Here is a 25,415-nt window from a genome sequence, read left to right as displayed (position 1 = left end):
TTGTTAAAAGTAACAGCCTAGAACTGTAGCTAAGAATTATTATATCTTTACCTTGTTTGATAAAAATATCGTGTGAGGTATGATGCTGGCCTGCATATTGTAAGGATAATGTTTTACATGCTCAGAATTCCTCACAGTGAGAAAATTAGTTTCTCAATTAAATGTATCATTAAGTCAGTATTATTGATTAGTCATAGAAAAAAGGAATAAATTTTAAGATTTTCCTAAGGAATTTTAACACTGCCAGGATTTAATTTCAGTACTTCCAGAGAATGCCTCATTGCTTGAAAAAAAAAATTATCAATAAGAAACTGAGAAATTTCCCTCTATATGATATATTCACTCATGTCACAAACTTTTTTTTCATTTATCTTTCTGTTCACATGAACTTTTGTGTGTTTACCAGTTGGTTACTTAGTTAAGCTTGCATGCTCTCTCAGCTCCTATTCTTCTAAAAGCTTGAGTAAGTGCAAAGTTTAACTATATATGCATAAATGATTGACTGTCAAGATCATACTGAAAGAATCACAAAATAATTGTAGGCTATCGATTATATAGATATAGAACTGTACAGTATATCAAACAAAATGGTTAGTAGATTATAGATTCTATTCCAAATGATATATCTATCTCTTGTGCTTCAGCTAGCTTTGTCATCAGAATGCAATCGTGTGCCATCAGAATGCAACTGTGAACTCTGGTTTTAGCCAAGGATAGCCATTGCAAATAGCTGTTAAGTGCAAGGCACTCCAAAATAAATTGAAAGTCTTTCTTTGGCCTCTATTAAAAAAATAGATAAATAAAAGAAAAAAGAAAAGAAATTAACATTTAAATGCATCCTAATCTCATGAATTTAATTTAGAAATAATTAAAGAGTTGTTTCAAGACATCTTTGTCTGCAATGACCTAAGATAAACCAGAGATCAAGTCCTTAACCAGTAATCCTGTAATGCACACAGCAGCTGTGGCGAGACTAGATCTGGATGCACTACAAATAAAATCTTCCTGTTAATGTCTGCGTTTTTCTTGCACCTGGCACCTTCTGCTCTTAAACCTTACCAGAGATAAACTGCAACGGCACTAATACAGTTGTTGTGCTGGTTGCTATAGGCGTTAACTGGAGGGTACACTTGATTGCTAAAATATTTAATTTTCTAAAACATTGCATTTTAAATTTAAATAGCTTTTAGTTAAATAAATCACTAATTTTTGTAAATATACATCATAATCATATCAATAAGATATGAAAGTTTCTGCAAGTGTGAGCATGAGTATGTACAGTATACATATTTAAACAGGTATATGTATGTGTATATGTATGTGTGTGTGTGTGTGTATATATATATATATATATGTATAATATGTATATGCATATGTATATATATATATGAATATATATATTATATATGTATATGCATATGTATATACGTATATATATATATATATATATATATATTGTTGAGTCATTCTGACAATATGAAGTGGGTGGGAAGAGGAAAGACTGGAGTTTTATTCCAAGTTTTATTCTTGACTAATTTTGCTACAAGCTTGTAGCAAAACTAGTCAAGAATAAAACTTGGAATAAGACTCCAGTCTTTAGTCTTCCCACCCACTCCATATATATGTATATATATATATATATATGTATATTGATATATATATATGTATATATATATATATATATATATATATATTATCTGTCTGGAAAGTATCCAGCCATTATTGATATTTGCAGAATTGGCCATATGATCCTAACAGAATTTGGTGGACACTGACAGAAGACCCTACTACATAAGCATGAGCAGCCATACTCCCATGTGACACTTTACCCTCCAGACGTACTTGAGTGAAGATGTGTAGTCTTTGACCATCGCATTGACAATAACTGAGCAAGTAGCTTTTGTTTCTGGGTCATAGCCGTAGACCTATGATTTATCTCTAATTATTACTTGTTTCAGGAAATCTGGGTCATTTGTAACAGCTTGAAGTAAATCCTGTGAATTTTCAGCACAAAATTCCTTCTGCTCATGGGTTAGGAGATGTGTAATGAATTTTACCGCCATGCAATGGTCAAACAGTACACATCTTTACTAAACTATGGTGGGTAAATGACGTGTCACATGGGAGTATGGCTACTGAGGCATATACAATAGGGTCCTCTGTCATTGTCCACCAAGTTCTGTTAGGATCACATGATCAGTTCTGCAAAGATTCATAATGGCTGGATAATTTCTGAACAGACCTTGTTTGTGTGTGTATATATATATTTATTTATATATATATATATATATATATATATATATATATGCATATGTATATATAATAGATACAGTACTCGTCAGAAGTATGTAATGGCTACCCCTTGTAGCTGCATATTTATACTGAAGAGGAAGGCATTTTCTGAGTTGAAATTATGCAGATAGAATGTATCTGGCCAATACCTGCTCTCATACTGGGCCAACAGAGTGGAATATTAGGCAGAACCCAGTCAGTAGCTCACACACTGCTGTGAGAAGAGCATCTACAGGTAACCCCTCTCCTTGGAACATTGCCTTTTTTCACACTGGTTTTCTTCATTTCCCTAGGGTCTGTATCATTACTATGGCCCCTATAAATGTATTAACTAAAGGAATAATTGACCAATTCATTGGACTTAAGAAGACAGGCCATGTAACTAAAGAAATTTGTGAAATGTTGAATGTGGCCAAGTCCAAAGCCAAAAGATACATGGTCCGATTGCAGGAGAGAAGAGGGTTGGAGATACCATCCCATTAACCTGGTACAGGGGTCTTAAGAAGACTTCTTCAGAGATTTTTCTTTCATTAGTGGATATCACTCTAAAGTATGCTATATGATGTTCAAAGCCCATGGAGAAGTCTTCTTAGGACACCCTATCCTAGGTTTCTAGGATGGTATCTCTTGCCCTCCTCCCTCCCAAAATCGCACCATGTATCTCTTGAATTTGGACTTGGCCATCTAAAACATTTCACTGATTTCTTTGGTTCCATGGTCTGCCTTCTTTAGTCCAGTGACTTGGGCAATTATATTTTTAGCTAATTCCTATGTAGGGGCCATGATTATGATACAGACCCTAGAGAAATGAAGAAAATCAGTGTGACAAAAGGCAAGGTCCCAAAGAGAGGGGTTACCTGTAAATGCTCTTCCCACAGCAGTGAAGGAGTGACTGGCTGGGTTTTCCCCCACATTTCACTCTATTGGCCCAGTGTGACAGCAGGTATTTGCCAGATACATTCTATCTACATAATTTCACCTCGGAAAATGCCTTCCTCTTTTCATCATAAATATGCCACTGCAAGGGGTAGGCACTGGATACTTTTGATGAGTACTATAAATATATATACATACATATGTATATATAGTGAGTGTATATTGTATGTATACAAGGGCCATTTCTACAAGAGAATTCTGATGTAATAGACTGTGTGTGTATTTATCTTGTAGTACACAGCATTAGTATGCTCATATAGGATCTCTGTGCTCCCCATGATCACATCTACTGAAAATTTGTTCATGTTATTAACTACTAGTTCAATCATTTTGCTCCATCTATCAATACTTCTGTATGGTAAACTATTTTTTATTGTTGCACCTGGTCTTTTTCAGCTTCATTTTGGTTTTTTACATCCACTTTTTCTGTGGCTCTGAATAGTGCTATAATTTTGCCACTTTTTCTTTCTTCTAATGTTAGGAGCTCAAATTTATTTCTGTTTTATCATCCTGGAACCATTTTAGTCACTGCTTTTTTTTAATGTCTTTATTTTGGGTATGCCTTTTTTATGTGGTGACCATATGGTTGCAGCTATTCTAATATATAATGAATCAGGTTTTAGGTTTTTTCTTTTTTTCATATTCTTATCCATGTAGTGGGATGCCACTCTCACACTTGTCAGCAATTCATCTGTCCTATAATCCATTTGATATATATTTTTTTTGTAATAAATTTGCCATAATTATAACTCCCAAATAATTTTCTTCCTCCATTTTAGTAATTGTTTCATTTTCCATTCAATAGATCAGTGTATGTGGTGTGTATTCACCTAATTATATTTACCTAATTGTAGTATACAGGAAAGGAGCAACACTCATTGGGTCCTCTCTCCTGTTCTCTGATTTATGTATTTACCTAATTGTAGTATACAGAAAAGGAGCAACATGCATTGAATCCTGTCCCCTATTCTCTAATATACCCAGACTCAAATTCATGTACAGCTCCAACTTAATCTATATCCCTGATTTCCAGTTATCAAATATAGATTTGAACTCATGTATTGAACTTGGGCTATATCACCTAAGTTATTCCTTGTATTTATGCATCTATATGGAAAACTGTATTTCTTCACATCCTTTTGATATGTGGTCTTTCTTAATTTACACCCATGACCTTTTAATCCCTCCCATTTTTAATCAGGAGATATCTTCTATCAATGCAATCAATCCCCTTTAGTGACCTGAACACTAATCATATCACCTCTTTCTCTTCAAGCTTTCAAAGTTGGTAGACCCAGTACTTTTAGTTTTTCCTCATATAATCTGCCAGGCTGTGGACTAGTTTGGTTACTGACTCTTGTATTCTCTCAATTTTGCTTCCATCCTTCACTCTGTGGGGACCATATTACTGACACATATTTCAATCTTGGACTTATCAGGGTTTTGATGAGTTTTTTCATCATCTCTTCATCTGTATAGTGGAATGCCACTTTAATCTTCTGCAGTAGTCTGCATGTCTCTCCAACAATCCTCCTGATATGTCTGTCAGGTGACACGCTGTCTTTTATCAACACTCCCAGATCTTTCTCATCTTTTGCTTTTGTAATGGGTTCACTTCCCAAGGAATAGTTTAAGGATGGCCTTTTGCTGCTATTGCCAATTTCCAGTACTTTGTATTTTTTGGTATTGAAGCTCATTTTCCATTCTTGGCTCCATGCAAAAATAATGCCTAGATTTTTTTTCAATAGTCTACCATCCTCCTCATTTTTCACTGTTCTCATAATTTTTGCATCATCTACAAACATGTTGGCATAGCTTGTTGTTCCTTCCATCATGTCATTAACATAGACAAGAAACATTATAATTATTGGTGCAAGCTCAGAACCTTGTGGAACTCTGCTCGTTACTACACTCCAATTTGACCTCTTATCTTTTATTCCTGTCCTCATGTATCTTTCCTTCAAAAAGTCTTTCATTCATTCTAGTAGTTTGCTACTCATTGTATGTATTTACCTAGTTATATCTTTTGGGAAGGGGAGCTATGCTTCTGGTGCCCCATCATTGTATCTTGCAGTGTCTAGTTTGCTCTTAAATTCATGTATAGATAGTTTTTGCACACACTATTGTTTTATCCAGTTTGTTCCAGATATCCACCACTCTGTGTGGAAAACTGAAGGGAAGGTGCCGCAAGAGTGGAAAATGCAAATATTGTACCAGTATATAAAGGAAAAGGAGGGGACAAGGAAAATCCAACTAACTATAGACCGGTCTCCCTAACAACCAGAAAAGCAAAAATATGTGAAAAGGTTATCAAAAGTAGATGGATTAAACATATGGAAGAAAATGATATAATGAATCCAAAACAATTTGCTTTTACTCTAGGCTAATAGAAATAATGCAAGAAAGGGATGGATAGGAGGATTGTGATTTTCTAGATCTACAAAATGCATTTGATGATATATTACACAAAAAGCTACTAAGAAAAATTTATACAATAGGTGGTGTAGAAAGAAAGTTATTGAATTGGATGGAAAATTTCTTGAACAGGAGAAAAATGAGGGTGTACTTAGAGACAAAAACTCGACCTAGGAGGAAATGATAAGTGGAGTCCCACAAGGTTCTGTATTGGCTCTGATAATGTTTGCCATATATATAAATGACATGGATGAAGGTGTGGAATGTTATATGGACTTTTTTGCAGATGATGCAAAACTACTAAAGAAAGTAAGTACCAAGGAAGACTGAATCAATACAGAAAGACCTGGATAAAGTCTGGAAATGGAGTCAAAAGTGGGAAGTGAACTTCAACATCAAGAAATGTAGTATAATGAAGTTCAAAATGTTAGCTCAGAAAGAGACCTAGGAGTAATTATCAGCAAAGACATGTCACCAGACAAACATGTAAGCAAAATAGATGGAGAAACCTTCAATTTACTAAGATCAATGAAAGTGGCCTTTGACCATTTGGATGAGGAAATGGTAAAGCAAATATTAGTTACACTGATAAGACCAAGATTGGAGTATGCTGTGACACTATGGACACCCAGTACTAAAAAGAATATAAAGAAATTAGAATACAAAGAGCAGTGACAAAGATGGTACCAACTCTCTAAATTGACATACGAACAAAGATTGTCCAAACTGGAACCACCAACCCTGGAACAGAGAAGAGAAAAGGGAGATCTACTGACCATTTACAGAATTATGAAAGGGATGGAAGTCCTTGACAGAGATGATTTATTAATGTGGGATAAGAGAAAAACAAGAGGACATGAAAAGGAACTCAAAATGGATAGTTATAGTAGAGATCTGAAAAAGAATAGTTTCCCACACAGAGTGGTGGATATTTGGAACAAATTGGTGAGGCAGTAGTGTGAGCAAAAATTATACAAGAATTTAAGAACAAACTAGATGCTGAAAAATACAAAGACAAGTCACTACGAGCATAGCTCCTTTTCCATATAATATGACTAGGTAAATACATGGTGTAGTGGTAGTGTTCATGGCCAGCACTATGGCAATTCGGGTTCAAATCCCGCCCAGGGCTGAAATAATTTCAGTATCACTGTGCTGGGAGTAATTAGTCCAACTCTCGTGGGCAGGGAGTTGGGGGTGTGTATACATGTAAGGTCACAGCATTACTCATAGATCAATAATATATGAGCTCTAAGCCCTCTTCCTGGAGGGAAATAGCTGACAATCACAAGTCCAATGTGTGATCCAAGACCATGGTGAATCATGGTGAATGACACACACACATATATGTACCTGATATCACATTCACAGGTTCTATATGTGTAGTTTGCCATTTATTCATAGGTTATTATTTGTTGGATAAGGATTATTTTTTATTATTTTGGATGGATAGAGTTGTTATAGTTGGATTTTTTTTTTTTTTTTGGGGGGGGGGGTAAGCAGGGGAGTGGTATTTCTTTGTGTATGGCATGGGTCTAGGGGGTTTGGAAATCAATCTGTTTCCCATACTACCTATGAATGTTAGGAGTCAGACACTCGCCGAACTAACATATGAGCAAAGACTATCCAAATTGAACCTACCAACTCTGGAACAAAGAAGAGAAAGAGGAGATTTGCTAACTATCTACAGAATAATGAAAGGAATGGAAGTTTTAGACAGGAACGACCTATTAATGTGGGACAACGGTAAAACAAGAGGACACGGAAAAAAATTGAAAAAGGATAGTTATAGAAAAAACTTGAAAAGGAACAGTTTCCCACACAGAGCGATAAATACATGGAACAAATTAGACAACAAAACAGTATGTGCTAACACTATACAAGATTTTAAGATAAAACTTGATGCGGAGAGATACAAAGACGGGTCACCACGAGCATAGCTCCCCTCCCGTATATTACAACTAGGTAAATACAACTAGGTAAATATATACACACGTATATATATATATATATTATATATGTATTTACCTAGTTGTATTTTACGGGAAGGGGAGCTATACTTGTGGTGTCCTGTCTTCATATCTCATTTTATCTAAACTATTTTTAAATTCATGTATTGTTTTTGCACACACTACTTTCTCAATTAACTTGTTCCAACTGTCTATTACTCTGTGAGGAAAGCTGTTCTTTTTCATATCTCTTCTATAGCTGTCTTTCTTGATTTTCTTTCCGTGTCCTGTATTTCTATCATCTCATTTTATTAGATCCTCTCTATCAATAACTTCTATGCCTTTCATGATTCTGTAAGTAGCTATCAAATCTCCTCTCTCTCTTCTTTGCTCTAATGTCTGTAGCTCAAGTTTTGTTAGTCTCTCTTCATATGATAGTTTTGAGAGTGTTGGTGCCAATTTTGTAATTGCTCTTTGTATTCTTTCAAGTTTTTTATACATTTTTTTGTACTTGGTGACCACATCGTTGCTGCATATTCCAATCTTGGTCTTATCAGAGTGATTAGTATTTTCTTCACCATTTCTTCGTCCAGGTATGTAAATGTCACTTTGATAGTTCTTATTAAATTATAAGTTTCACCAAAAATCTTATTTATTTGTTTCTCAGGTGACATATTATTCATAACAATGACTCCCAGGTCTTTCTCATTTTCAACTTTTTTTATACTTTCTTCTCCCAATTTATATGATCCTGTTATTCTGTTTTTGCTTTTTCCAAATTCCATCATACTACACTTTTTAGTATTGAACTCCATCTCCCACTTCTTACTCCATTCCCATACTTTATTGAGATCACTCTTTAGTGATTCACAATCTTCTTCCATGTTCACTTTTTTTAATAGTTCTGCATCATCTGCAAAGAAGCTCATATAACTTTCAATTTCTTCATCCATATCATTAATATATATAGCAAACGTTATTGGGTCCAAAACTGTTCCTTGTGGAACACCATTTATTACTTCATCCCATTTTGAGTGTTTGTCCCTTATCACTACTCTCATTTTTCTTTCTTGCAAAAAGTCTTTCATCCATTTGAGCAGTTTGCCCTGTATTCCTCCTTCGGTTTCTAATTTCTTAAGCAACTTCTTATGTGGTACTTTGTCAAAAGCTTTTTTTTAGGTCTAGAAATGCACAATCAGCCCATCCATCTCTCTCTCGTATTATATCTATTAGCCTTGAATAGAAACATATTAAATTGGTGACACATGATCGTCCTTGTCTGAATCCAAATTGCCTTGGATTTAGCACGTTGTTTTTTTCTAGATATTTTACCCATCTACTTTTGACAATTCTTTCACAAATTTTTGCCATTGTACTTGTTAGAGAGACTGGTCTATAGTTGGTAGGGTCTTCTTTATTTCCTCCTTTATATATAGGTACTATATTTGCTTTTTTCCAATCTTTTGGAACTTTTCCTTCTTTCAAGGAACTGTTTATTATGCTATGTATTTTGTCTGCCAGTTCATTCCTGGATTTTTTCAAAATCCAGTTTGCTATTTCATCTGGTCCATGTGATTTTCTGACATCAAGATTACTCAAGTGTTTCATTATGTCATTCTTTGTTACTTCTATTTCTTTCATAGGGGGGACTTTCTCTTTCCATTTGATTCTTCAGGTTGTATGTTCTCCCTTGTAAACACTGATTTAAAATGCTTGTTCATAATTTCTACCATTTCTATTTCCTCTGTGTATTCAACTCCTCCTTGTCTTAATTTCTCCAAATCTTGTAAAATAATTTTGGTTGATCTTTACATTTTTCTATGACGTCTTTTTCATATTTTCTCTTTTCCTCTCTGCACGCTTGTACATATTCATTTCTATAACAAGTATATATTTTCCATTTTTCAGGCCTTTTGTCTTTTTTTCCATTTGGTCCAAGCTTTATCTCTTTTGTCTTTTAACTCTCTACAACTTTTGCTGTACCAGCACTTTATATATTCTTTTTCTTGTTTTTGTCTTGGGACATACTTTTCCACTCTTCTGTAAATTTTTGTCAAAATATTCCATTTCTCTTCCACTGTTGTATCTTCTTTGTATATTTCTTCCCAGTTTTCTTTTTGAAAGAATTCTCTTATTTTATAAAAAAAAAAAAAAAAAATCATACATCATTCTTCCTTTTCTATATTGTTCATTTCTTTTCATGTATTTTTCCTCATTTAGTTCCAGTTCAATCAATATGTGGTCACTTTTACTTATTGGTGTTTTATGTTCAATCTTTTCCACTATTCTAGGTTCAGATGTGATTATTAGGTCTAGTCTCGATGGTTCTTCATTTCTATACCTAGTGTTCTCCTGTACCCACTGTGTCATTGTATGGTCAATAATCATCTTGAGTAGAACATTTCCCCATGAGCCGTCTCCACCCTTTACTGTCATCTCTTCCCAGCAGACTTTGCAATTAAAGTCGCCCATCATAACTATTCTTCCTCCATCTTCCATTATCTTATTTAATGTTATCTTTGTGTCTTCTAACATACTTTTATGTTCACTCTCTTCCCATGAGGCTGTTTTTGGAGGCACATAATTTATCACGAACTTTCTGCTCTTCTTATCTCTGTCTTCCACTTCGATCATAATCATCTCTACTGTATTCTTTCCATATGTGACACACCTCACGTTTATATCCTTCTTAGTCAGAAACATAACTCCACCCCCTTGTTTTGTCTCTCTGTTTCTAATCCAATAATTATATGCATCATTGCCTACACTGTTGGGTGGTAGTGGACCTTTTAATTTCGTTTCTACAATTCCCATTATGTCCGGTTCTTTTTCCTTCAGATAATCATTCAGCTCATTCAATCCTGTTATTAATCCATCTATATTTGTGTAAGACACTTTTAGTTTTCTGCCACTTCCATTGTATTCTCTGTTTCCCTTTTGTTTTTCTCTAGTATGTTGTATTTCCTTATTTTCATATTCACTACTCTCCAATAGAATTCCTCTTTTTCTGACTCTGTTCTGTTCTCGTTTTTTCCTTAGCTTCATGTCTTTTCTTTTTTTCCTCCTCTCTTTCCTCTTTATTCATTTCTCTTTTTATCCATACCTTTTTATATTGTTCACTTGCTGCTAGTTTCCCTGTTTTTGCTAAGATATTCTCTGCCGTCGTTTGTGACCTGAATTTAATCTTAATTGGTCTGGACTTATCTGTACTATACTTCCCGAGCCTAAACATCTCTTCAATTTGTTTCATGATTTCAGATTCATCTTCCTGAACTAATTCTAGTAAACTGCTTACTTTTTCTTTTTCCTCATTCATTCTTGTGGTTCTATTTAGGTCATATTTGTCTTCCATTCCTGATATAATTGTACATTTCTTTTTATCTGCTAAGTCCCTTACTATATTCTCCTTCTGTCTCATCACTTTAATAACTGAGTCTTCAGTTTTTTCTTTCATTTGCTGTTTAATTATGTCAGTAAATGCAACTCTACTGTTTTCTTGGATCTTTTTCCAACCCTGTGCTTCCTTTGCCTCTTTATTGTCTTTATTATTCCTCTTTAATTCCTCATTCTCCTCTTTTACTTCTTTTAACTGCCTTTTTAAATCTATTTCTGTAGTTAAGTTTTTGTTCACCTTCTCAAGTTCTTCCAGTTTTTCAACTCTTTGCGCAATCTTTGCTACGTTACCGAACCTCTTCTCCCAATGTTCGGTCATTTGTTCAAGTTTTTCCTCTAGTCTTGCCAATCGGGGGAGGTTGGTATCCTCCCCCCCTCATTAAATCCCTGGAAATTTGTTTCTTCACCTTCCATTGTGCTGCTCATATCTATATTCCTAATCTTAATGCTTTTACTGATATTTTCGATTTCCCCAGTGTCGTCAGCTGATCTTTTGTTTACATTTTTTCTGCTGTCAGGGGGAGCCCGTTCGTCTCCCTCCTCATTTTCTTTCATTTCCCTCAGTAATCCCTCCCCTTCTCCCCTTTCATTACCTTTTTACTACACGAGAATTCCCCTTCCCTACAAATACAATAGGGCACTTCCTCATAGTTGAGATACACGAAAAATGCGTTTTTTTCCGGAGTTCCAATCCACGCCGTGAATCCGACGAAAGTGTGTGTGTGTGTGTGTGTATGTCATTATCTGTTGCCCCATTTCTCTCTTGCAGGCCCACAGCCCCCAGTAAATTGGCCATGGTCACCAGTTCAGTTTATAAGTCACTCATTGAAGAGGTTGTATTGCTGGTTCAAGAGAGAGTAGGCCTGTGTAATACAAGGTTCTGTGTCTTAAGTGTAGTGGTTCCATTTGGAGGAATCATTGTTGCCAGGCCAATTCATTTTTGGTATTGTTTTAATGTTGGGTGGTAACCCGAATGTATACATGGCAGTGTATTTCTTGTCTGTATTAGTGATATCTCTGATGTGTTGATATCTTGTGGAGTTTGGTGTATCAAAGTATCCAGCAGTCTAATGTGGGGTGCTTGTTTTAGGTTCTGAATATATATGTGTTTTAAGTGGATGTAATGTGGGGTACTGTGGGTAGATTATTGTAAAAATTTGAGTAGAATACTGCTGGGGGTGTCTTTACATTGCTCTATGTGGGCTTTATGTAATGTGATGCAAAGGGTGTGTGTATGTGAGGGTTCTTGTCTAGTTTTGTGTGTATGTTGTACCAGCACTTAATGTACACCTTTTCCTGTTTTTGTTTATGTATTTATTCACCCCTTCATTATAGATTTCTTTTAATATTGTCCATTTTCCCAATTTGCTTTTTGAATTTTTTTTCTGAGCTTCCCAAAATCCATTTTGTAATACATAAGTCTTCCTTTTCTGTTATTCTCATTTCTTCCCAAATAAATTTCCTCTTTTAATTCGAACTCAATTAGTATGTGGTCACTTCCCAAATGGTGTCTTGTATTCCATTTTATTCACAATGTCAGGCTCTGACATACATATTAAGTCTAGTCTCGAATGTTCATTATTTCTATATCTGATATTCACTTTACTCATTGAGTCATCATGTATTCAATAGTGATATCCAGTAGTATATTTCCCCAAAGGTCCTCTCTACCTTTCACTGTCATCTCCCAACATATTTCTTTAGAGTTAAAGTCACCCATAATTACTAAGTTTCCTCCTTTCAGTATTTCATTTAATGCATGCCTTGTGTCTTCCAACATTTTGGAATAGTCACTCTCTTTCCAAGAATATGTTTTCAAAGGTGCATATATCACTACAAATTTTCTACTTTTCATCCCAATATTTTCAACTTTTATCTTAATCAGTTCCACATTATTATTTCCATCTGTTAGCTTTGTCACATTTAAGCCTTTCTTAGTCGAAAACGTGATTCCACCCTTTTTCTCCTCTCTATTTTTAATCCAGTAATTTTAAACCTTGTCCCACAGTATTTGGTAGTAGAGGACCTTTTGATTTTGTCTCAGCAATTCCCATTATATCTAGTTTCTCTTCGGCCAGATAACCGTTTAGTTCATTTAATCCTGAAATCATGCCATCATATGTTGGTATATGTTACTTCAAATTTTTTCCTCCTTTTTTGTTTCCTGTGTTTATATATATATATATATTTTTTATATATAGTTTTTTCTCAGCCTCAAGTCCAGTACTCTCTCTCAAAAAAATAATAATTTTGATATCTCTCTCTTTTTTTGCTTCATTTGCTTCATTTTTTGTTTTTCCCTCATCACTCATTTCCTTTTTTATCCTTATATTTTTGTAATTTTCACTTTTTGCCAATTTTGCTGTTTTTGTTAGCACTTCTATCATTTGAGACCTTAGTTTAATTTTTAGTGGTTTATTTTTTTCTTTAGAGTATAATCCCATTCTATGTTCTTCCTCTATTTCTTTTTCCACCTTTTGCCCCTCTTTTATCTCAGTATTTATTTCCCTTTTTCTTTTAAGTATCTAGCAACATTGTGTTTTTCTTTGATACCATATACTACTATACACTTTTTTTTATCAACTGTGTCCTTGACCCAATTTTCTTTTTCTTTACTTTAATGACTGTCTCTTTTGCATTTTCTTCCACTTGTATAATTTCATTAAAAGTTATTTTTTGGTTTTCCTGATCTACTTTCCATTGATTTTTTTTCTTTAAGATCTTTCTCATTAATGGTTGCTCCAACTTTCTTGGTCACCACTTGTATTTGTTCTTTTACTTTATTTTCAAAGCCTCATTTTTGTTAGTATCTTCATTTTTCATCTTTTTGTTCTCATTTTTGACTATGTTTAATTCTTTTTTTAGATCATTAAGCTCCCTGTTTGTTTCAGCATTTTGTCTTTTCAACTCGTTCACTTCTCTATACATTGCCCTGTATTCTGCTTTCAGATTATAATTTCATTTATTAGTTCTCTAATCTCTTGTCTCTTGATTTCTTAGAATATTTTTATACCTTGTTTCCCTTTCCAAATCTATGCCTTTACCTGTTCTACCTTCTCTTCCAAACCCTGAAAATCCTATATCTTCATACCTTTAATTCCTCCGGGGCAATTCCATGTTGCAGCTCTTTTTCAGGATGACGCCTAATGGTGATTCAAACCTGCTCACATTTAGTCTTCTTTTCGTTGGTTCACCATATTTTTGTCTATCGTCATCATCATCCATTTTAAATTATTACCACTAAGTGAATTTACTCTAATATATCATTTCAGTCACTCAATAAGCAAAGCTCCCCTGTCCCAATACAATAACAAACTAAGTGTTTCCTCCAACATATCGAAAAAGCGCTGCACTCCAGAGTTTGTTCTAGATGTCTTTTCGAGACTGTGGTTCATCGGCACATGTGTATTTACCAAGATATATCTTACAGGAAAGGGAGTTACACTCATGATGACCCATCTCTGTATCTTACCATATCTAATTTGCTCATAAATTCATGTATTGTTTTTGCACACACTATTGTTTCATCCAGTATGTTCCATACATCCACCACTGTGAGGAAAACTGTTCTTTTTCAGGTCTCTTCTATAACAGTCCATTTTGAGCTTCTTTCCATATCCTCTTGTGTTCTCTTATCCCAATGTAGTAAGTCTTCTCTATAAAGGATTTCTATACTTCTCATAATTCTGTAATTCTAGTTTTGACAATCTGTCTTCATATGACAGTTTTGATAGTGGTAGGGCCATCTTCATAGCTGCTCTCTGGATCCTCTCAATTTTTCTTGTATTTTTAGTATTGGGTGACCATATCACTGCATACTCCAATGTTATCCTTATCAATGTGACTAGTATTTTCTTTACCATTTCTTCATCCAAGTAAAAGCCACTTTTATTGATCTTGCCAAGTTATAGCTTTTGCTGATAATTTTGTTTATCTGTTTGTCAGGGGACATATCCTTTGTGATGATTACTCCCAGGTCTTTTTCAGATCCCAGTTTCTTTACTTGCTTTGTACCAATTTTGTATTGTCCTGATATCCTTTTTTTCTTTTTTTCAAATTCCATTATGCTATATTTCTTTATGTTGAATTCCACTTCCCACTTTTGATTCCATTTCCAAACCCTGTTCAGATCTCTCTGCAGTGAGTCACAGTCCATTTCACTACTCACTTTCTTTAACAGTTTTGTGTCATCTGCAAAGAAGCTCATGTAACATTCCACACCCTCATCCATGTCATTTACATAGCAAACAGTATTGGAGCCAATACTGGTCCCTGTGGAACTCCACTAATCTTCTCTTCCCAAGTATGTATTTACCTAGTTGTATTATACGGGAAGGGAGCTATGGTCGTGGTGACCTGTCCTGTCTTTGTATCTTTCATCAAGTTTTTTTCTTAAAATCTTGAATAGTGTTTGCACACACTGTTTCTTTATCTAAATTATTCCAGGTATCTAGTACTCTATGTGGGAAGCTATTTTTTTCAGATCTCTTCTATAGTTATCCTTTTTGAGTTTCTTTTTGCGTCCTCTTGTTTTCAATTGTCTCATTTTAATAAATCATTCCTATCTAGGATTTCCATTCCTTTCATGATTCTATAGTCAGCAGATCTCCTCTTTCTCTTCATTGTTCCAGAGTTGGTATGCATGTGTGTGTGGGTGTATTACCTAGTTGTATCCTACAGGAAGGGAAGCTATGCACTTGGTATTTTGTCTAATTTGCTCTTAAATTCGTGCATAGTTTTTGTACACACTATTGTTTTATCCAGTTTGTTCCAGAAATTCCACCATGTGGAAAACTTTTTTTATGACTTTTATAAATATCCTTTTTGAGTTTTTTATCATGTCATGCCATTGTGTTTCTCTTATCCCAGTTTAGTAAGTCCTCTCTATCAAGGACTTTTGTGCCTTTCATGATTCTGTAAATGTCAGCAGGTCACCTCTTTCTCTTCTTTGTTCCAAAGTTGGTAATTTCAATTTAGCCAGTCCCCCATATGACAGGTTTGAAAGTGTTGAGGCCATTTTTGTGGCTGCTGTCTGGATTCTTTCAATTTTCTTTATATTTTTGGTATTAGGTGACCATAGTGTTCCAGCATACTCTAGTCTAGGCCTTGTTAGTATGACTAGTGTTTTTTTAACCATTTCTTTGTCTAGATAGGCAAAAGCCACCTTTATTGATATTAGCAAGTTGTAAGGTTCTCTGATAATTTTGTTTATTTATCAGGGGACATGTCATTTGAGATAATTACTCTCAGATCTTTTTCAGGTCCCACCTTCTTTACCTTCTTTGTTACAATTTTATATTATCCTGATATATATATATATATTTTTTTCTCTCTCTCCCCAAACTCCATTATGCTAAATTTCTTAATGTTGAAGTCTACTTCCCACTTCTGACTCCATTTCCAAACCTTGTTTAGGTCTCTCTGTAGTGATTCACGATCTATGTCAGTATTAACTTTCCTCAGCAATTTAGCATCATCTGCAAAGAAGCTCATGTAACAATCCACATCCTCATCCATGTTATTCACATTGGAGCCAACCCTGTGGAACTCCACTAATCACCTCCTCCCAAATTGAACTCTTTTCTCTGAGCACCACTCTCATTTTTCTGCCATGCAAGAAATCATCTATCCAGTTTAGTAATTTACCTTGTATCCCTCCTATGTATTTAGCTAATATATGGAAAGGGAGCTATGCTTGTAGTGACCCATTATTATTTCTTTCAGCATCAAGTTTGTTTTTAAATTCTTGAATAGTATTTGCACACACTGTTGCTTCATCCAGTTTACTCCAGATATTCACCACTCTATGTGGGAAGCTATTATTTTTCAGGTCTCTTCTATAACTATCCTTTTTGAGTGTCTTTTCCTGTCCTCTTGTTTTTCTCTTGTCCCACTTTAATAAATCATCTTTATCTAGGACTTCTATTCCTTTCATAATTCTGTAAATAGTAGATCTCCTCTTTCTCTTCTTTGTTCCAGGGTTGGTAGTTCCAGTTTGTACAATCTTTGTATGTCAATTTGGAGAGTGTTGGTGCCATCTTTTTCATTGCTCTTTGTATTCTTTCTAGTTTATATTCTTTTTAGTACTGGGTGTCCATAGTGTCTCAGCATACTCCAATCTTGGTCTTATCAGTATAACTAATATTTTCTTTACCATTTCCTCATCCAAATAGTCAAAAGCCACTTTCATTGACCTTAGTAAATTGAAGGTTTCTCCAACTATTTTGTTGATATGCTTGTCTGGTGACATGTCTTTGCTGATAATTACTCCTAGGTCCCTTTCCAAGCTCACTTTTTTTACTTCCTCTGCACCAGTTTTGTGATTCCTCGATATTCTATTTTTACTTTTTCCAAACTCCATTATATTACATTTCTTGATGTTAATGTCCACTTCCCACTTTTGACTCCATTTCCAGACTTGATCAAAGTCTTTTGGAATGATCACTTTCTGTTCAAGACTGTGTTTTAGGGGGCACATACACTACTACAAATTTTCTACTTTTCATGTCACTGTTTTCAATTTTTATCATAATCAATTCCCCATTATTTTTTTCTTTTGTTATCTTAGTCAAAAACATGACTCCTCCACCCTGTTTCTCCTTTCTATTTTTCATCCAGTGATTGTATAGACCTTGCCCCATGATGTTTGGTGGTAGAAGACTTTTTAATTTTGTCTCCACAATTCCCATTACATCTGGTTGAAAAATGCCAGATAGTCATCTAATTCAATTAGTCCTGAAATGTCATTCATGTTGGTATATGTTATTTTTTTATTTTTTCCTTCTCCTTGTCTGTTTATTACTTTTTTTTCTAACCATTTTCTCAGCCTCAGGTCCAGCACTCTCAAAAAAAAAAAAAAAAAAAAAAAATTCTTTTCAGTCTCCGTTCTTTTTTCATTTGTTTCGCTTCTAAGTGCCTTTTCTTTCTCTTTTTTTTTTCTACATCGCTCATTTCTTTTTTTATCCATACATTTTTGTAATTTTCACTATTTGCTAGCTTTGTTGTTATAGTACTTCTGCTATCATTGAGACCTTAGTTTGATTTTTAGTGGCCTATATTGTCTTTCTTTAGAGTATTTCCCCATTCTATGCACTTCCTCAATCTCTTTGTCCATATCCTGTCCCTCCTCTTGTATCTCCTTAATAATTGCTTTAGCAATTTCTTTCTCATCTTTTTTCCCTTTGATATCCATGTACATTATGTTTTTCTTTAATACCATAAACTACAATGCACTTCTGTTTTTATCCACTGTGTCTCTGACCCAATTTTCTTTTTTCTTAATTACTTTGATTACCATTTCTTTGGCATTTTCTTCCAGTTGTACTATTTCCTTAAAAAATAATTTTTGATTTTCTTGTTCCACTTTTTTTTTTTTTTTTTCTCTCTATTGGAGATCGGTCTCCTTAATCATTTCTCCTAATTTCTTGGTCACCACTTGTATTTGTTCTTTCACTTTTTTCAAAGCCTCATTTTTGTTTTTATATTAATTTTTCATTCTTTCAGTCTCATTTCTGATCATATTTAATTCTTTTTTCAGATCATCAAGCTCCTTATTGGTCTCATCATTAGCTCTTTTAAGTTGAGTTATTTCTTTGTGCATTGCCCTGTACTCACTTTTCAATTCTATTAGTTCAACCAACAAATCAGTAAAATTCAAATTTCTAAAAATAATTTTGTACTTAGGTTCTCTATCCAGCTTCATACCTCTACCTAAAAAGCCACCTTTTCTTGCAAAACCGTAAAAAAAACATAATTATCCAACCTTTGATATGATTTTGGGGGTTTCATTCATACAGGATCTTTTAAGAATTACCCCCAGCGGCAATTCCACTTTGCTGTATATATTTCCCTAGTTGTATTTTACGGAAAGAGAGCTATGCTCATAGTGACCCACTTTTGTATCTTTCAGCATCCAGGTTGATCTTAAATTCTTGTATAGCTTTTGCACTGACCATTTCTTCATTAACTGGGCCTGTTCCAAAGTATCAGCCAAATCTATAAATGTCTTTGAAAGGAATGTCATTGAATCATGTTAATTTATGGCACTTATATCTCAGATTGAGATATTTTCTCTCTCAGTTTTGTCCACCGTTATCAGTGACTCAACACCACAATATGGTCCTGTCTTTCTCTTTGATCCTTTAACAATGGCATATCTAGTGCTTCTAGTTTCTCCTTGTATGACACAACTACAGGGCTGGGAATAATTTTGGTATATTCCGTTAGTGTACTATTGATCATCCTTATATATTTCACTTTGTAAGGAGACCATACCATTACTGTATATTCCAGTCTAGGGTGGATTAGGGACTGATCTTTACTAATCATCTTTTCATCTGTATAATGAAAAGCCTCCTGTATGTTTTTAGTGGACTGTAGATCTCCCCCACAATATTACTGATATGTTTGTCATATGACAGATAATCCCTTATCAATGCTCTTAGATCTTTTTCCTCTGGCTTTCCATATGTCTCACTTCCCAATGAATAATTCAGTGAGATAAGTCCCATTTCTGAAATTTGGCATTTTGTGGCATTGAAATTAATGTTCCAATCTTGGCTTTAGGCATATTTTTTTGCAATATCCTATAGTCTTTGACTCTCAATCTTTTCATAATCTTTGCATTATCTGCAAACATGTTAGTATAGCTTGTTGAATATGTTATTTACATAGATAAGGACCATTATAAGAACTAGTACTGGCCCTTATGGGACTTTTCTTGTCCTTCCTAACATATTAACATATTCATCCTTTTTCCATATTCCATATACTCCATATTCCTTTTTTTGCAATATCCTATAGTATTTGACTCTCAATCTTTTCATAATCTTTGCATTATCTGCAAACATGTTAGTATAGCTTGTTGAATATGTTATTTACATAGATAAGGACCATTATAAGAACTAGTACTGGCCCTTGTGGGACTTTTCTAGTCCTTCCTAACATATTAACATATTCCTCCTTCCTAACATATTAACTTTTACTATTGTCCCTCAAGAAATCTTTCATCCATTCAAGAAGTTATAATGTCAGTCCTCCAATATGGTCCAATTTCCATGGTAGTAGATTATATATATATGGCTGTGTGTATACTGTATATATCTCAGTCCATTACACCAGGTCTCTCATGTAGGAGACCCAAGGGCCCCAGGTAACCAGCTATGGCCACCTGTTCAGCTCATAAGTCATTCAGATAAGATATTCAATATTGGTGAGTAGGATGAATATTAAGAAACATAAGGTATTCTGTGCGGTGGTTGCATCTAGTGCAGTTGGAGTTTGTCAGATCAAGTCTGTGCTGGTACTATTTTAATGGAGAATGGTGACCTCAATGTAGGCCTGTCCCTGTAGTTCCTACTTCTCTTCAGGAATGATTTTTCAATTGGGTTCATAACCAGAGGAATTTAGTGAAATATAGAATGTGGGGGTCTGTTGCGGAGTGCCTCTTTTGTGATTTGAGTATGTATATATTTTGTTATGGATGTGTTATGGATACTAGGAGCAGATTATTGTATATGTTTGAACAGAAGAGTAAAATGTGTGTTTGTGTATGTATATTTATCTTTATATGTGGTTTTCACACCATTTATAGACATTCTTTTCTGAGAATGGCTTCTTTATTGAATTTTTATGATGTGTATCAACATTTGCATTCCTTATGCATGGTGTGATATTACCAAGCAATCAAGTGATACCCTATAAGTAAATACTTGCCTGGTGCCTATACTTTCCCACACTAGCACCACAGTCACCACTGCAATTATCACCATTGGCTCTATGAATATTGTAATTATCACCACTGCCACTTTGGATCCTGTTTGTGTCACTGCCACTATATACTGTATAAATCACAGCTGATGACACTGCCATGGCAGATGAGAGCAGGCTACTGATGCTGTCAGCTGTCACTATTTTCACCATGTATTGTCTCTCATGTCAGCACTGATGTTGTCATTGCTATCATCACCTTATCACTGTAAGTTCTAGCACTGCTGTCACCAGTATCAGGATTATCACCAATTGTATCATGTTCACCATATTATTATCACATTTCTTGTTTCAGCTTAATCTGGAGCAAATTGCTATATATTCTTTTATGGATATGGGGTCTCCCTGTGGTAGAAAAAATCTAAGAAAATTAGGTGTGAAAGCTGTTTAAATTTGCATATATATATATATTTTTTTTTTTTTTTTTTTCCTCCAGAATATAGCATAATGTTAAAGGAAAAAAAAATCTAAAAAAAGGAAATTGTGTGAGATAAATTTAAAATTAAGTGCAATATAATATATATATAAAATATATATATATATATATATATATATATATATATATATACACATACATATACCAAAGGTTTTTTTCCCCTTACAAGGGAGGTAGCCAAAAAACAAAGGCATAAAAACCACTCCCATTCATTCCAGCCCCATCTCACTCCACCCCCCTTCCCTCCCTCTTGGCACCTCCTGGATGACAGGTCATCCCTACATCTTGTCCACTGCCCTGGGTCAGAAGCACACAGCACATCCACAGCAAGGCTGCTTCATCAAATCGGCAATCCCCCATCTCTGTCCCCTCATGCAGAAAAGGAGAAGACGGGGAGAAATCCCTTCGGGCTGCATCATATTTTTCTCACACATTCCCTCTCCCCCACCCCATTCCACCTCGTGGATCACATCATCCATACACAACTATTCTCCATTCACCCCTGTCTTCTGTCCTCTCTTGTCCTTCCTCAACAGACATTCCCCTCTTCCCCAAAGCCCCTTTTACCCCATCCATCCATCTCATCCTAGGTCGCCCCCTCATGTTCACTCCTTCCACATCTGCCTTCCACACCTCTTTTACTAGCCTTTCTTCACTCATTCTTTCCATGTGTCCAAACCATCCCAATACTCTTTCATCTACCCGATCTCCCAACTCCCTTTCCACTCCCATTCTCCTCCTCACCTCATTTCTCACTCTATCTAGCATAATAACCCCTATCATACTTCTGAGACACCTCATCTCAAACACATTCACACTCCTCTCTTCCTCTCTTACGTTCCATGTTTCTGCCCCATACATTGCTGTTGGCACAATCACTCCTTCATATAACCCCCTCTTAGCATCCATTCCCAAATGGCTATTTCTCTTTACACTTTTTAATCCACCAAGGCTTTTACTCGCTTCTCTTAATCTACATTCTACCTCCACCTCCACTCCTCCCTTTCCTGCCACATTCGCACCCAAGTATCCAAAACTTTCCATTTCCTCCAGTCTCTCTTCCTTAATGCTCACTTCCAGTCTCCTGCCACTTTCACCTCTTGTACATCTCATCACCTTACTTTTACCCACATTTATCTTCAACTTCCTTCTTTCACACACTTTCCCAAACTTTGTCTCTAACTTCCTCAATCCCTCCTCTGATCCTTCCACAAGTTCATTGTTGTCGGCAAACATCAGCTGGCTTATCTCCCATTTTTCTCATTTTCTTTAACCATTTCCAATCCCTGACCCACTGCCCTTGCATTTACCTCTCGCACCACCCCATCCATGTACAAGTTGAACAGCCAGGGTGACATAACATATCCCTGATGAAGTCCCACCCTTACCTCAAACCACTCACTCTCGCCATTTCTAACCCTGACGCATGCTCTACTACTCTCGTAAAAATTCTTGACAGCTCCTAAAAGCTTTCCTCCTATCCCGTATATCTGCAATACCTCCCACAGTGCCTTCCTGTCTACCCGATCATAAGCCTTTTCCAAATCCATAAAAGCCCAAAAAACATCCTAACCTTTTCCTATAGCTTTCTCACATATCTGTCTTACCACTAAAATCTGATCGACGCAACCTCTACCTGTCCTAAACCCACACTGTTCCTCCCCTAATACTCTCAATCAATACCCTCTCATAAGCCTTCCCAACTACACTTAACAAGCTAATCCCTCTGAAACTACTACACTCACACCTGTCCCCTTTTTCCTTGTAAAGTGGAACTATACAGGCACTCCTCCAGTCCTCCAGCACTCTACCCTCTTTTAAACAAACATTAAATAACCTCACCAGCTAGTCCACTATCACTGTACCTCCTTTTTTCAAACATTCTGCATGACATCCATCCAGACCAGATGGCTTACCTACTCTCATTATCTTTTCTCCTCCATTTTCCTCACTCATCACAGTCATTTTCTTTGCACTTCCCACTGCAACTACCCTCCCCTCCCTATTCTCCTTCACATTCAGCAATTCCCTTAAATACTCTGCCCATCTTCCTCTTACTGCTTTCTCTTCCATTATCATCTCTCCATCTGCACCTTTTACCTTTTTTTCTCTACTTGATTCACCTCCTCTTCATCTCTTAATTTCTCTCCAAAACATCTCTTTATTACTTTCAAAATTTTCAGTCATACTCTTACCCCATTTCACATCTGCCCTCCTCTTTGCTTCCTTTACTTTATGCTTTACTTCTCTTTTCTTTGTACCTCTCATATGATTCCCTTGTCCTATTTTGTAACCAATCTGTGAAAGCTCACTTCTCTTCTACAGCCTTCTTTGTTTCCTCATCCCGCCATTCACAACCCTTCCTTCTATTTCCTCCTGTCCTCCTTGTTCCACACACCATCTTTGCACACCTTGTGACGCCCTCCTTGAACCATCCCCATTCCTCCACTTCTAGTTTTACTCTATCCTTCACTCCCTCCCACTCCTCTCTCAGCTTTTTTATTTTTTGTGCTCCTTTTCCTTTTCTTTCACATTGAAACATTAAGCACCTCCCTACCTTTTGTTCTTTTCCTCTTCCTCCATCTGTCCTCCACTCTCAACTTACCTTCCACCAGAAAATGATCTGATATCCCCCACTCTCTCCTCTTAGAACATATATACACATACATACATATGACACACAGGAAACCCACAGTTGGAGAAAATAAACTTCGAATGAAAGAAGATTCCTATATTTAGGCTATCAACTGTAGCCCTCTTCCTTAAGAGGGCTACAGTTGATAGCCAAAATATAGGAATCTTCTTTCATTCGAAGTTTATTTTCTCTGACTGTGGGTTTCCTGTGTGTCATTCACAAATGTGCTACTACATTTCTGTTTAGATACATACATATATATATACATATAATTTTTTTTTTCTTCTTCTTTATCATTTTAGGACATGTATTTCATGAAGTTCAAGAAATATTGTCAAGTCCATCATAATAGGGTATTGGCTGCATCTTTAGGGATTTTTAATGGCACCCCTATGGACCAGAATTTAGCTTTCTTCTATTTTCTGAGATCTCCACTCAGATGAATGCTGTGCAATTTTTTCAATTTTATTGTCCTTCATTTCTCCTATTTTTAAATTTCTCCTGTACCACTTCAAAGACACACCTCTTGCTCTTGTGGCCAGTGGATTAGAATGATGCCACTATGTTTACATAAGTGTCGTAAAAGGTGACAAAATAGGGTTGAATAAGGGGACTGGGGATTCATTTTTTCAATTTATCTCATGCTAAGAGTTGGGGTATGCTTCAACTTACTATTTCTGATACAAAAATGAGAAAAATATGGGTGTTTACATTTTATGAAAATAATGGATCCAGGATGATTTTTTTTTCTTTCTATGGCTATCTCTCTCTAGCTCTGTCTCTGTCTTTCTCTCTCTCTCTGTCTCTCTCCCTTGCTCTCTTTCTCTCCCTCCCTCTCACTCTCTATTCTATGCCATTATCTTTTATAAAAGGAGAATTGCTGCAACTATGTTAATTTTATTCACCACATGCTTTAGTCAGAACACCAGTTCCAGTTTTCTTTTGGTGCATATTTGTGAACTGCATTCAGATTTGGAACTGTATCTACTTTGAGCAGCATTTCTGGTGCAGCTGGGAGGTCACTTGTTCAAGGTTCCACTTGATCTTCCATGAAGATCCATCCTATTTCCTGTGTACATCCTAGCATCCATAGTGACCCAACACAACAATGGACAATTCCTGGACCACTGTTGTGCCAAGAATTTTTAATGAATGGTCAGCAGTGCCAGAATACATACCAAGTCTATGAATGAATTTTACATAGTTGTATTTACCTAGTTGTAAATACAACTATGTAAAATTCATTCATAGACTTGGTATGTATTCTAGCACTGCTGACTATTCATTAAAGATTCTTGGCACAACAGTGGTCGAAGAATTGTCCTGTTGTGTTATCAAATTTTGTGCTTTACAACTTGAAAACTTATCAAAGACACCATTCACACCCTTCAGTGGAGTAATGAAAGCAAAGTGAAACATCATCCAGAATTAAATGAAGAAAAAAGCAAAAATATATAGAAATTGGCATTACCTGACAATCTAGGCCCCATCTCTGGGCTGAATTACCATCATTGTTCATGGTATATTTTCCATATTCATCCATTAGGCAATGATTATGAAAATTTGGAAAATCATCCAAATTATGGCTCGA

The sequence above is a fragment of the Oratosquilla oratoria genome, chromosome 16 (assembly GCF_046742065.1).
Source record: "Oratosquilla oratoria isolate Oo_2021 chromosome 16, ASM4674206v1, whole genome shotgun sequence".
Classification (NCBI taxonomy): domain Eukaryota; kingdom Metazoa; phylum Arthropoda; class Malacostraca; order Stomatopoda; family Squillidae; genus Oratosquilla; species Oratosquilla oratoria.
The sequence above is the reverse complement of the archived record's forward strand: the minus strand, read 5'-3'. Positions refer to the sequence as shown.